This window comes from Pleurodeles waltl, chromosome 12, assembly GCF_031143425.1.
Source record: "Pleurodeles waltl isolate 20211129_DDA chromosome 12, aPleWal1.hap1.20221129, whole genome shotgun sequence".
Classification (NCBI taxonomy): Eukaryota; Metazoa; Chordata; class Amphibia; order Caudata; family Salamandridae; genus Pleurodeles; species Pleurodeles waltl.
This window is the reverse complement of record NC_090451.1, coordinates 164,818,800-164,831,894: the sequence shown is the minus strand read 5'-3', so window position 1 is coordinate 164,831,894 and position 13,095 is coordinate 164,818,800.

The window sequence follows — 13,095 nt, the reverse complement described above, 5'->3', positions numbered from 1 at the left end:
TTCACATCACTAGGTGGCAAGAGTGGTTACAAAACGACATCAAGAGGTCTATTCAACAAGGCTTACCTCTACATGAATCTCGAGTATTCCTGCCTATTGAAGAGTTAAGAGGGACAGCTTTTCATTGGTTACACAAGCATCCTCTGGCAGGTCAACCAGGTCCTCAAAAAACAATAGAACTAATGAAAAAGTATTTTTGGTGGCCTACATTCATTCACAACCTTAAGCAAATGCTACAATCATGTGAAGTATGTGCAAGATACAAAAGCGAACATAGCAAGCCCAAAGGTCTATTGATACCTCTACCCATTCCCAATCATCCATGGGAACATATTTCTATGGATTTTATTACTGGTCTTCCTCAAATAAAACAATTTACAACCATTCTAGTGGTAGTAAACAGTCTTACCAAGTATGCTCATTTCATTGCCTGTAAAGGACTCCCAACTTCCGACACCTAAGCGACTATCATTTTAAAAAATATAGTTTGGCTTCACGGTCTTCCAAGAGTTATCCTCTCTGATAGAGAAACTCAATTTTCTGTAGGTTTTTGGCAACAATTGTGCAAGGCTCTACAAACTGATTTGACTTTATCTACTAGTTATCATCCACAAACGGATAGTCAAACAGAGAGAATAAACCAAACTTTGAAACACTATTTACGATGTTACGCAACAAAGTCTCCTACAACCTGGCTGGATCTTTTGTGGCTTGCAGAACTGGCTTATAATAACTCTCACCACTCTTCAATAAACTCAACTCCTTTCTATAGTTTATATGTGCATCATCCGCACATTTTCCCAGTTACGTTACTTGCATCTACTCAAACCACTCCAGCAGTCAAGGACATGCTAACACACATGAAAAAGACACATGCACAATTACAAACAAATCTTTGTCAAGCAAAGAAAAAATATAAAATGCAATATGACAAAAAACACCTGCCTGGTCCTCAATAGACAATCAAAGATAGAGTTTGGTTATCCACAAAAAACTTTGTATTAAAAAAATATATATGTTTCATCCAAAATTTATAGGGCCCTATGAAGTAATATGACAAGTAAACCTAGTAACATATAAGCTAAAATTACCATTGTCTTTGAAAATTCATCCAGTGTTCCACACTTCGCTTCTTAAACCAGCTTCGCCCTCAAGCGTCACACAACCTGCTCCTCTATTAGTTCAAGGTCATTGGGAGTATGAGGTACGATCTATTCTAGACTCTAAATATAGGGGGTCTTCCCTTTGGTACTTGGGCCCTCATTACAACCCTGGCAGTAAATGCAGCTTACCGCCGTGCAGGAGACCGCCAACATACAGCTGCGGCCGCGGGATTCCACTACAGCTATTACGACCCACAGCTCGGAATCCGCCATAAAACAGACACCCACACAAGTCTACCACACCAAAGGTCAGTGATAAACTGGTGATAACAAAACCTCCAACGTCACGCCAACAGGTATACGCCCACACTATCACGACCCACGAATCAACGCAGCGGTCTTTCAACCACGGTAATCCATTGGTGGTACACACCGCCGAGCTCAAAATACACACACATATACAAAACACAACCACATTGGACAATTCGAAATACACACACCTGATACACATACACACCACACCCACAATCTCACAACACTATAAAACACACACCAACATTACCCACAAACCCTTACTACCAGAAATTTGAAAGCAGGCCAGAGAGAGACACTTCCTAAAACAAAACCAGCATCCACAGACACTCAACACCATCACTTACACAACATCGATGCACCTCAAACAACACACACCAACACATCCCCTCACACATCACAACACACACCACCTCACACATCACCCACACCACATCATGGCACCTCAACGACACCCCAGGTTCTCTGAGGAGGAGCTCAGGGTCATGGTGGAGGAAATCGTCCGGGTAGAGCCACAGCTATTCGGATCACAGGTGCAGCAGACGTCCATTGCAAGGAAGATGGAGCTATGGAAGAAAATCGTCGACAGGGTCAATGCGGTGGGGCAGCATCCAAGAACATGGGATGACGTCAGGAAGAGGTGGAATGACCTACGGGGAAGGTGCGTTCTGTGTCCTCAAGACACCAGATTGCAGTACAGAGGACTGGTAGTGGACCCCCACCTCCTCCCCCACAACTAACAACATAGGAGGAGCAAGTCTCAGCAATATTGCATTCTGAGGGCCTCGCAGGAGTAGCACGAGGACTGGAGTCTAGTAAGGCAAATCTTAATTACCATATGCCCCACCCCACCTGCATGCCATCACATACCCACGCCCTCACCCTCACCCCCATCACTCCAACACCTCACATATGCCCCACTAACGCAACCCAGCCATCCCAATACCAAGCCCTGCATGCAGCACCAAAGCATGGACACCCATCATCCAAAGCATGTCCACTACAGATACCCACACAGACCCCAAACCAATTATCACACAAGGACCAAGCCAAGAATGCAAGCACTGGAGTACAGGGTCACTGACCCATTGCACATGATGGCACACAAATATGCAATAATCATGCCTTTACACCCCTACAGGACCCCTACCCAACATCACCGGACAGGAGGTGCCCGACATATTCAGTCCCCCCACAGAAGACACCCACAGTGATGACAGCAGCTCTGCACAACTGGATCAAGATGACCAGCCCAGCCCATCAGGGACCTCAGGACAGTCGGTTCTCCTGACACTGGCACAAGCCACCACAGAGCCTCCCCCGCAGGAAACACCAACAAGGCACTCACCCAGCGGGCCCATCCCTCTGTCCCCAGGACACGTCAATCAGCAGTGTGTCCAGCACTACAGGGAACCCAGGCAACCCCACTAACACAGGACGATCAGGGACCTGGGGGCATTGGCAGTGGGCACACTGTTCAGGGGACAGAGGCACAGGAAAACAGGGAAGCTGGGAGGACTGCTGTGCGACATAGGGAGGACAGGCCCAGGGAACCCACTCTCCACGAGGCACTCTCCAACATCATGGGAGTTTACCATCATTCCCAGGAAACAATGGCAACGGTACTGGCCAAGTTTCAGGAGACCCAGCGGCTGCAGGAAGAACACTACCTTGGGATCATGGAGGACTTGAAGTCCATTAACAACACCCTGGTCACCATTGTAGGGGTGCTGTCAACACCAGGAGGGACACAGTGGCACAACAAGGGGCCCGTGACACTGGACTGGACAATGAACAGCCCTTCACCTCTGCTGGCGCTAGTGGACAGGAGGCACCGCCACAGGAACACGACACCAGCATCCCACCCCCTGCAGATGGAGAAACACCCTGCAAACAGTCCCTGAGATCCAGGAACAAGACAGAGAACATTGCCAAGACCCCCGCCAGGATATGAGACCCCCCTGAATGTCACCCTTCTGTCCCACTATGTCACCCTGTCCATCCTTCAACTGCCATTGCTCCACTTCCTATGCCCCTTTGGACAATGCACCTGTGAAACAAATAGACTGGACTCTGCCATGGACATTCCTCCACCATCCCCCCAGCCCATTTTACAACCCCCTCCACTTATTAGCACAGAAATAAACACACTTCAATCACAAAACAATCTGGAGTCAGTCTGTGCTTTCACAAACGTGTAATTGCAATACCCATGGAATATAGCAATGTCAATTTACTTGTTCACATACCGATGTAACACAGCTGTAGACCTGGAGGAAATATAGCAGAGGGCACAAAGTGGGACCCACATCTGTGAAATGGAAAGGCAAAGTGACAAGTCCGGGTCCATACACTGAGTGAAAAAGACAGACTTATGCTAGCTCCTGAAATTGTATGAGATGTGGGAGGCAGTGATATCGTCTTACCTGTGTCTCACTGGAAGTATTGCATGATTATTTTGTTTCGGTTGTCGATATCCTCCTCTTCTGCCTCCTCTTCTTCACTGTCCACAGGCTCCACAACTTCCACAAGACCACCAGCTGGACCATCCTCCTGCAGAAAAGGCTCCTGCCGTCGCAAAGCAAGGTTGTGCAGCATACAGCAGGCCACGATTATCTGGCACACCTTCTTTGGTGAGTAGTAAAGAGAACCACCTGTCATATGGAGGCACCGAAATCTGGCCTTCAGGAGGCCGAAGGTTCATTCGATCACCCTCCTAGTTCGCCCCCATGTGCCTCATTGTAGCGTTCCTCTGCCCTTGTCCTGGGATTCCTCACTGGTGTCAGTAGCCGTGACAGGTTGGGGTAACCAGAGTCACCTGCAAATGTCGAGGGACAACTGTTAGACACACACTAACCCTTAGGGACAATCCCATACCCAGACACCTATTCACACTGTATTGGGTCCTTGGCCTCACCTATTAGCCACACACAGTGCCTCTGGAGTTGCCCCATCACATAAGGGATGCTGCTATTCCTCAAAATGTAAGCGTCATGCACTGAGCCAGGAAACTTGGCATTCACATGGGAGATGTACTGGTCTGCCAAACACACCATCTGCACATTCATAGAATGATAGCTGTTCCGGTTTCTGTACACGTGTTCACTCCTGCGGGGGGGTACCAATGCCACATGTGTCCCATCAATGGCACCAATGATGCTGGGGATATGTCCCAGGGCATAGAAGTCACATTTCACTGTAGGCAAATCCTCCACCTGAGGGAACACGATGTAGCAGTGCATGTGTTCCAGCAGGGCAGACAACACTCTGGACAACACGTTAGAGAACATTGGCTGGGACATCCCTGATGCAATGGCCACTGTTGTTTGAAAGGAACCACTTGCAAGGAAATGGAGTTCTGACAGGACCTGCACTAGAGGGGGTATCCCTGTGGAATGGCGGCTAGCTGACATCAGGTCTGGCTCCAACTGGGCACACAGTTCCTGGATTGTTGCACGATCAAGTCTGTATGTGACTAGTATGTGTCTCTCTTCCATTGTCGGCAGGTCCACCAGCGGTATGTACACCGGAGGATGCCGCCATCTCATCACCTGCCCCAGCAGACGTGCCCTATGGAGGAGAACAGCGAGCAGAGAGTCAGCCAACACAGAGGGATCCCAAAAAGTCATTTGCACAAATGTATTAATATGCAATGTGCCTGTGCCTGTGAGTATTCGAGGCCTACATAGGTGTGACGCAGTTATTATTAATGCCATGTGGCCCCCTGAAATGATGGCTGCCTGACCTGTAAGGTGGGACAAGGGAATGTAAGGTAACTGCGCTGGTGTTCTACACCGTCACGGTGACCGCAGTGCAATTCTGCATTGGTTAACATTGGGCCCTATGGGTCCGAGGAGCCAATGACGATGTACGCCGGCGGTGACGGTATGCACCGTTGCGGACATGACCGCCATTTTCTGTCTGTTCAATCACTTGATATTTGACCTTCAACAGGAGAGGACCTACACTGCAAGTGCTGCTGTGACCTTAGTCTGGAAGAGACGATGGCTCATGTATCTGGGGAAAGGGCCCCTGCCTTCACTTTGAAGGAGTTTGAGAAACTAGTGGATGGGGTCCTTTGCCAGTACACGCAACTGTACACTCCTCCAGACAAACAGGTGAGTACACTGTGAGCATGCTGCATGGTCAATGCCTGTTTTGGGTGGTGTGGGTGGAAGATACATGGGGGGCTGAGGCCTGCATGTGCGGATGGTGAGTGTATGTATGTCAGGGCAAGGGTGGGAGCAGGGGGCAATGATTATGATGGTCCGGACGGGTAAGTAATGTCCTTTCCACCTGTACCATTCCTCTAGTTCAGCGCCCACCAGAAGAAGGGTTTTTGCCGTGCCATCGCGAAGGACGTCCGGACCCTGGGGGTCCACCACAGACGGAGCACCCACGGCTGTAAAAGATGGAAGGACCTGCGCTGCTGGAGCAAGAAGACAGCGGAGGCCCAGCTGGGAATGGCCACCCAACGTGGAAGGGGTGCCCTTTCGCACCATGAACCCCCTGATGTTCTGGATCCTGGCTGTAGCATATCTGGAGTTGGATGGGCTCTTGAGGGCATCACAGCAGCCACAAGGGGGTGAGTACACTCTCATTCAGCTGACTTTGCACGCATTAAGATGTGTCTGGGCAGGGGAGGTGGGCAGTCGGTTCCCCTAGGCCAGGGCGATCTTGGTAGGCAAGGTCCCTTGCGAGGCAGGCTATGTGGCACCCCAACCCAACTAGTGGTTAGAGCCATCTACACCTACTCAGGCTCCTGTGACTTCCAGGTGTGCAGCAATTGGGCTTAGGCCTCGTACCCCATGGCCATGTGATTAATCTAGGAACCATAAGTGCATGGTGTATTGCAGAGGGCTGCTCACTGTCTGTTTTGTCCGCCAACGGTAGTGGTGTTGCATGCACTGAACATGTCTTTCGTCTGTTTTCCACCCCCTTTTTGATGTCTCCCTGTTCTTGTGTGCAATAGCATCACCAGGCAGAGGAGCATTGGCACCGAAGCAGGAGGGAGCTGCATCCCACTTGGCCCTGGAGAGTGAAGCAACAGAGTCTGAATCCACCAGTGGGATGGAGGGCGAGGGGAGCTTCACGGCGGGGACAGGAGCAGAGACCAGCGACAGCGACTCCTCCTCTGATGGGAGCTCCCTTGCAGTGGCGGGCCCCTCTGTGCCCTCCGCATCAACAGGCACAGCTGCCACCCCCACTACCAGCACCGCCCTCCCAGCAGCCCCTCAGCGTGTGTCCCGTGCCCGCTCACCCAGGAGGGTGGTTATCTCCTTTGCCCCAGGCACATCAGGCCCTGCCCCAGTCAGCCCTGCTGGCCTCAGTGAGGAGGCTATTGACCTCCTGACTGTTGGGCAGTCTACCATTCTGAATGCCATCCAGGGTGTTGAGAGGCATTTGCAACAAACAAATGCATACCTGGAGGGCATTCATTCTGGCCCTGCAGCCCAACAGAGTGCATTTCAGGCTCTGGCCTCAGCACTGATGGCAGCCATTGTCCCTGTGTCCAGCCTCCCCCCTCCAACCTCCTCCATCCAGACCCAATCCCCTGTACCTCAGCCTATCCCAAGCACACCATCAGACCAGCATGCACACACATCAACACACAAGAGTGGCTCAGGCAAACATAAGCACCACACATCCCACAGGCACAAACACAAGCATCATACCCATGCACACATACCAACATCCACTTCCTCCACTGTGTCCCCCTCCTCCACGTCTCCCTCCCAGTTTCGTCTCCACTCACACCTGCATGCACTACATCCTCAGCCACTACCTCCATCACCAGCACGCCCATCACCACACACCGCTCACGTGCACTCACCACCCCCACTACTATGCACACATCCCCAGTTTTCTCTCCCAGTGTGTCAGTGAGTCCTACAACCAAATTACACAAACACAGGCACGCACCCACCCAACAGCCATCCACCTCACAACAGCCTCCAGCCCATGCACCTTCAACCAAATTCAGCAGACGTACACCACCTACAACCACTACCTCTTCCTCCACTCTCAAACCCCCTCCATCTACCCGTCCCAGTGTGTCTAAAAACCTTTCCTGGCTAACATTGACCTCTTCCCTACACCTCCCCCCCACCGTCCTTTCCCTAGGGCCAGGCTTTCCAGGTCCCAGCCCAGCACCTCAGCCATCACATCCCCAGGCACAGTGGTGCTAGCAACTGTGGGGTCATGGAGTGCGCCAACCATCAGGGCTGCCAGTGTACCACGGAGTGAGGGCAAGGACATTCCGCCACCTGCCAAGGTTAAAAAGGTGCCCACATCCCAGAGGGAGAAGCCGAAAACACCTGCCACGAAGGGGTCAGTGAAAACGAAAGGGGATAGTGGCAAGACAACTGCGCCACCATCAAAGGTGGGGAAGGGCCAAAAACTGAAGGGCAGGTCAGGAGAGGGCATGGTGGCACCGACTGAGGAACCAGTGTCACACCTTCTGTCCACGTCCATGCCAACCTGTATGGCCGCGAACACCGCCACCTGCACTGCCACCTGCACCGCCACCTGCACCGCCTCCGGCACATCTACAGCCGCTGTGACAGTCCCCAGCCTCTTGTCCGGTGGGCAGCCGCCCGAGGCTGCAGGAGACATCCACCTTTCTCCCTCAGCAGGTGCTGACATATGCACAGCCGCCACAGACCCCGCCGCCAGCACCACCGCCACAGACCCCGCAGCCAGCACCGCCACAACGGACCCCACAGCCAGCACCGCCACGACTGACACCGCTGCAAGCACTGCCACGACTGACACCGCCGCAAGCACCGCCAGCTGCCCCGCGACATCCTCGGACAGTGGCACCACCGCAGACATGCCTACCATCCCCAGTGGTCAGTTGTCCGAGGCTGGTGGTGAGTTCCAGGACCCTGGGCAGCTTCCATGAAGCATTACTGTCATCACAGTTGTCACCTGCAGGTGGAATGCAAAGCTGCAGCAGTGTGGGGTATGTCGCAGCCTCCATGGTGTATCATGCTACCTGTACCTCGGCAATCTCGTGGCACACACACCCAGGTGAGGGAATTGTACCGGCCACACTGCAGGATGAAGCACTCTGGGCTGGAGCCCCGTCCAGAACCAGTGGAGTATCACATCCACTACCTCAGTCCTTGGCAGGATGAAGCACTCTGGGCACAAAGCCCCCTCCTGAACCAGTGGAGAGATACATCCACTACCTCAGTCCTTGGCAGGATGAAGCACTCTGAGCACGAAGCCCCCTCCAGAAGCAGTGGCGTATCACATCCACTGCCTCAGTCCTTGGCAGGATGAAGCACTCTGGACACAAAGCCCCCTCCAGAACCAGTGGAGAGTTACATCCACTACCTCAGTCCTTGGCAGGATGAAGCACTCTGAGCACAAAGCCCCCTCCAAAACCAGTGGAGAAAGGCATCTACTTGAGAGACTGTGGCTTTGCACTCCCCAGGATAAAGCAGTGGGCAACCCACCTACTGGAGAGACTTGAGAGACTGTTGCTTTGCACTCCCCAGGATAAAGCAGTGGGCAACCCACCCACTGGAGAGACTTGAGGGACTGTGGCTTTGCACTCACCAGGATAAAGCAGTGGGCAAACCACCCACTGGAGAGACTTGAGAGACTGTGGCTTTGCACTCCCCAGGATAAAGCATTGGGCAACCCACCCACTGGAGAGACTTGAGAGACTGTGTCTTTGTACTCCCCAGGATAAAGCAGTGGGCAACCCATTCACTGGAGAGACTTGAGAGACTGTGGCTTTGCACTCCCCAGGATACATCAATGAGCATGGAGCCCCCTCATGCAGCAGTGGCGTCGTGCGCTCATCTGGCTGAGGTGGCCCACTGCCCCTCCCCCTGAAGTGCCTGTTTCATTTCGATCTGATGCCCCTGCAGTGTTTTCTCCGTTTCTAGTCAGGTATCATTTGTGGGCTTCGCCCATGCATTTTGGGCCCAGTGGTCCATGGACAATGATTGGTGCACCATCCGGACTTGTGTAGTTGATGTACATAATTGTGTTTACTGGATTTTGAACTTTGATAATGAGATTTCACATGATTACATTCGTTCAAATCAATTCATTTTGTCCTTGCATTCTTCCAGGGGGTGGGGGGGTGTATGTGTACTGTTGCTGCATGTATTTGTGTGTATGATGTTGTGGGTGGTGGTGTTGAGTGTTGCATGTGTCTGTCACTCTCTTTTCCTTCCCCCCTCTCCTGTGTTGTAGGTGCAGTACTCACCGTGGTCATTGTCGCCGTCGTTGGTGCTCCTGATAGAAGAGAAGGAAGTCCAGCATTGGCAGTATCTGCAATTCAGGCTCCATGGCGTCCTGGTTCCTTGTGGGGTGTGGAGAGGTGAGTGTTTTCTGTTCTGTGTACTGTTTCCTCCGTGTTTTTGTTTGCGTTGGTTCCGCCACTGAAAAGGTGGTGGATAGGCATCTTGTGATAGGGTGGGCGGTACACTGTCTTCCGCCTGTCTGTTGGCGGTGTCTGCCGCGCTGTTTGTTTGTACCACCGTGGCAGTCGGAGTGTTAAATTGGCTGTCTATGTTGGTGGTTTCCACCACGGTTGTAATCCTATTTTTTTTTCCGCCGGCCTGTTTGCGGTATTACCGTTGCTTTAACACTGACCGCCAGGGTTGTGATGAGGGCCTTGGTGTCCTGGAAAGGATACGGACAGGAAAAGGACTCTTGGAAACCTGCAAGACAGGTCCATGCACCCATTTGTTGCGACGATTTCACCTCCTCCATCCTGATAAACCAGGTTCTGGACCGCACTTGGGAGAGGGGTGTAATGTCAGGAATAAGGCCAGGCGCGGTCCAGGTCTCGTCTGAAACTCCGCTGCGTGACTCTGCGGTGCTTTATGCTCACCACTTGTCATCCCCTCTTGTTCCAAAGGTGACCATCAGCGTTGTCTGCCCTGTGGCAAAGCTCATAGAACTGCAGGTTCAGGACATTGGTGGACAAGATGCACTTATCAGTGCTATTCTATGAAGGGATTACAATTCCCATGTTTTAGAGGCAGCAGCCATCTTGGGGTGTGGCAGGCCTATAAAGCCCAGCTACACCCAAGCACGTTGCTCACTATTTTGAAGACTTTGATGCAGCCAGACCTCGTGGGGGTTTCTCTGGAGAAGAACAGAGTTCCTGAATGGCAAAGTGTTGTCTAACCAAAAAATCCTTGTTTCCATGGTGCATTAAAAAATGAGTAGGTTGTACTCGTAGCGGTAAGGCCTTGCTGAATCCAAGTTTGGAAGAAGTCATTACTTCCAAAAGGTAAAGCGCCCCTTAGCATAACGAGCAAAGCGTTTTCTAGTTTCTAGAGTACTGCGGTCTTGGGTCAACGATCAAAGGTATTTCAGAGCACAGATGTAAAGTGCTCTTTTGCACAGTAATTCAAAGCATTTCAGTTTGCAGATGTAAAGCGCTTTGTGCACAGCAATTCAAAGCGTTTCTGTTCACAGATTTAAAGGTCTTTTTGCACAAGCAATTCAAAGTGTTTCAGTTCACAGATGTAAAGCGCTTTTGTGCACAGCAATTCAAAACATTTCCGTTCACAGATGTAAAGTGATCTTTTGCACAAGCAGTTCATAGTGTTTCAGTTCTCAGATGTAAAGCGCTTTTGTGCACAGCAATTGAAAGCGTTTCCGTTCACAGATGTAAAGTGCTCTTTTGCACAAGCAATTCAAAGCGTTTCAGTTCACAGATATAAAGCACTTTTGTGCACAGCAATTCAAAGCATTTCCGTTCACAGATGTAAAGCGCTCTTTTTCACAACAATTCAAAGCGCTTCAGTTCACAGATGTAAGGCGCTCTTGGCATAACAATTCAGGTGCTTCAGTTCACAGATGTAGCGCTCTTGACACAACAATTCAAAGCATTTCAGTTCACAGATGTAAAGTGCTCTTGGCATAGCAATTCAAGCGCTTCAGTCCTCAGGTTTAAAGCACTTTTGGCATGACAATCAAAGCGCTTCAATTCACAGGAGTAAAAGGTTCTTGGCACAACAGTCTAAGTGATTCAAGCTACTTGAGTAAAAGCGCTTCCTGGTATTATTGAGTAAAGCGCTTCAAGGTCAATGAGTAAAACTTTTTGACATTTATTGTTGTGAACGTGAAAGTATTTCTGGAGATAAACAAATCATAGTTTTCATTGTTCTTTAAAAAGCTTAAGATGTGAAAAGCATATTTAATTCTTTGAGATTTTCTAAGTCATGATCAAAGGTTTATGTTGTGAATACATAGATGTTACAGGATTGATATTCTGTGTATAATCATAGTTCAAAGTTCTTGCCATCTCTTGATTCTGAGGTCGTAGTTTACTCTTGTTCCATGTATCAAAGAAGGGGCTTTGCCCTCATTTCAAAAGAGATCTCCATCTGATATCTCGGAGACACATTTAGTCAAGAGTCTATTGATGAGTTACATTTCTATGAATGAGTAAATGCATATTTGCTCTAACCTTTACTTTTCAGATCTCTCTCCCTGCTGTTCCCCACTCTAATTCCTTTCCCCCCGACAGGCTTTATCATAACTCTGTGCTAAAATAGCTTTCTGAGTTGGTGACGCCGGAAAGTGGGCCTTTTGTTCAGCGACGTGCAGATCCAGAGGAAAGGACACCGTGACACACTGGAAACACAGTGAGGAGCTGCTGGGAGGGCGGTGCTGGTAGGGGGGTGGTGGCTGAACCTGTTGTTGCAGTGGGCACTGAGGTGCCCGCCACCGCAAGGGAGATCCGATCAGAGGAGGAGTCGCTGTCACTGGTGTCTCCTGTCACTGTTGTGGGGCTCCCCTCACCCTCCGTCCCACTGATGCCTTCAGCCTCTGTACATTCACCCTCCTGGGCCATGTGGGTTGCAGCTCCCTCCTGCTCCGGTGTCACTGCTCCTCTGCCAGATGATGCTAATGCATACAACGACAGGGTGACAAAAAAAAGGGGGGGAAAGACAGAGGAGACACATGGTCAATGTCAGCAACAACACTACCGTTGGTGGACAGAACACACAGGGAGCAGCCCTATGCACTAGGGCATGCACTAACAGTCTTAGGAAAATCACCTGCCCATGGTGGACTGTGCCTAAGCCCATTTGTTGCACACATGGAACCCACAGGAGCCTGACTAGGTGCAGATGGCCACTACCACTTTTGGGGTTGGAGTGCAACAGAGCCTGCCTAACAAGGGACCTACCCTAGCAAGTTTGCCCTGGCCTAGGGGAACCCACAGCCCATTTCCCCCACCCAGACACCTCATAAAGTGCGCAGAGTCAGCTGAATGACACTGTACTCACCCCCTTGTGGCTGCTGTGATGCTCTCAAGTGCCAATCCAACTCACGATATGACACCACCAGGATCTGGTACATCAGGTGCAACAGGTACCCCTTCCACGTTGGGAGGCCATCCCCAGCTGGGCCTCCGCCACCTTCTTGGTCCAGCAGCGCAGGTCCTCCCATCTTTTGCGGCAGTGGGTGCTCCGTCTATGGTAGACCCCCAGGGTTCGCACTTCCTTGGCAATGCCATGCCAAATACCCTTCTTCTGGTGGGCGCTGACCTAGAGGAAAAGTGAATTGAGAATGGATTTTACTCCCCGTCGGGTTATTCTCACTTCCCAACCATGCCCCGAAACACATACACTGACCATCCTCACATGCTGGCCACAGCCCCCCACCACATGTATCTTCCATCCACACCACTCCA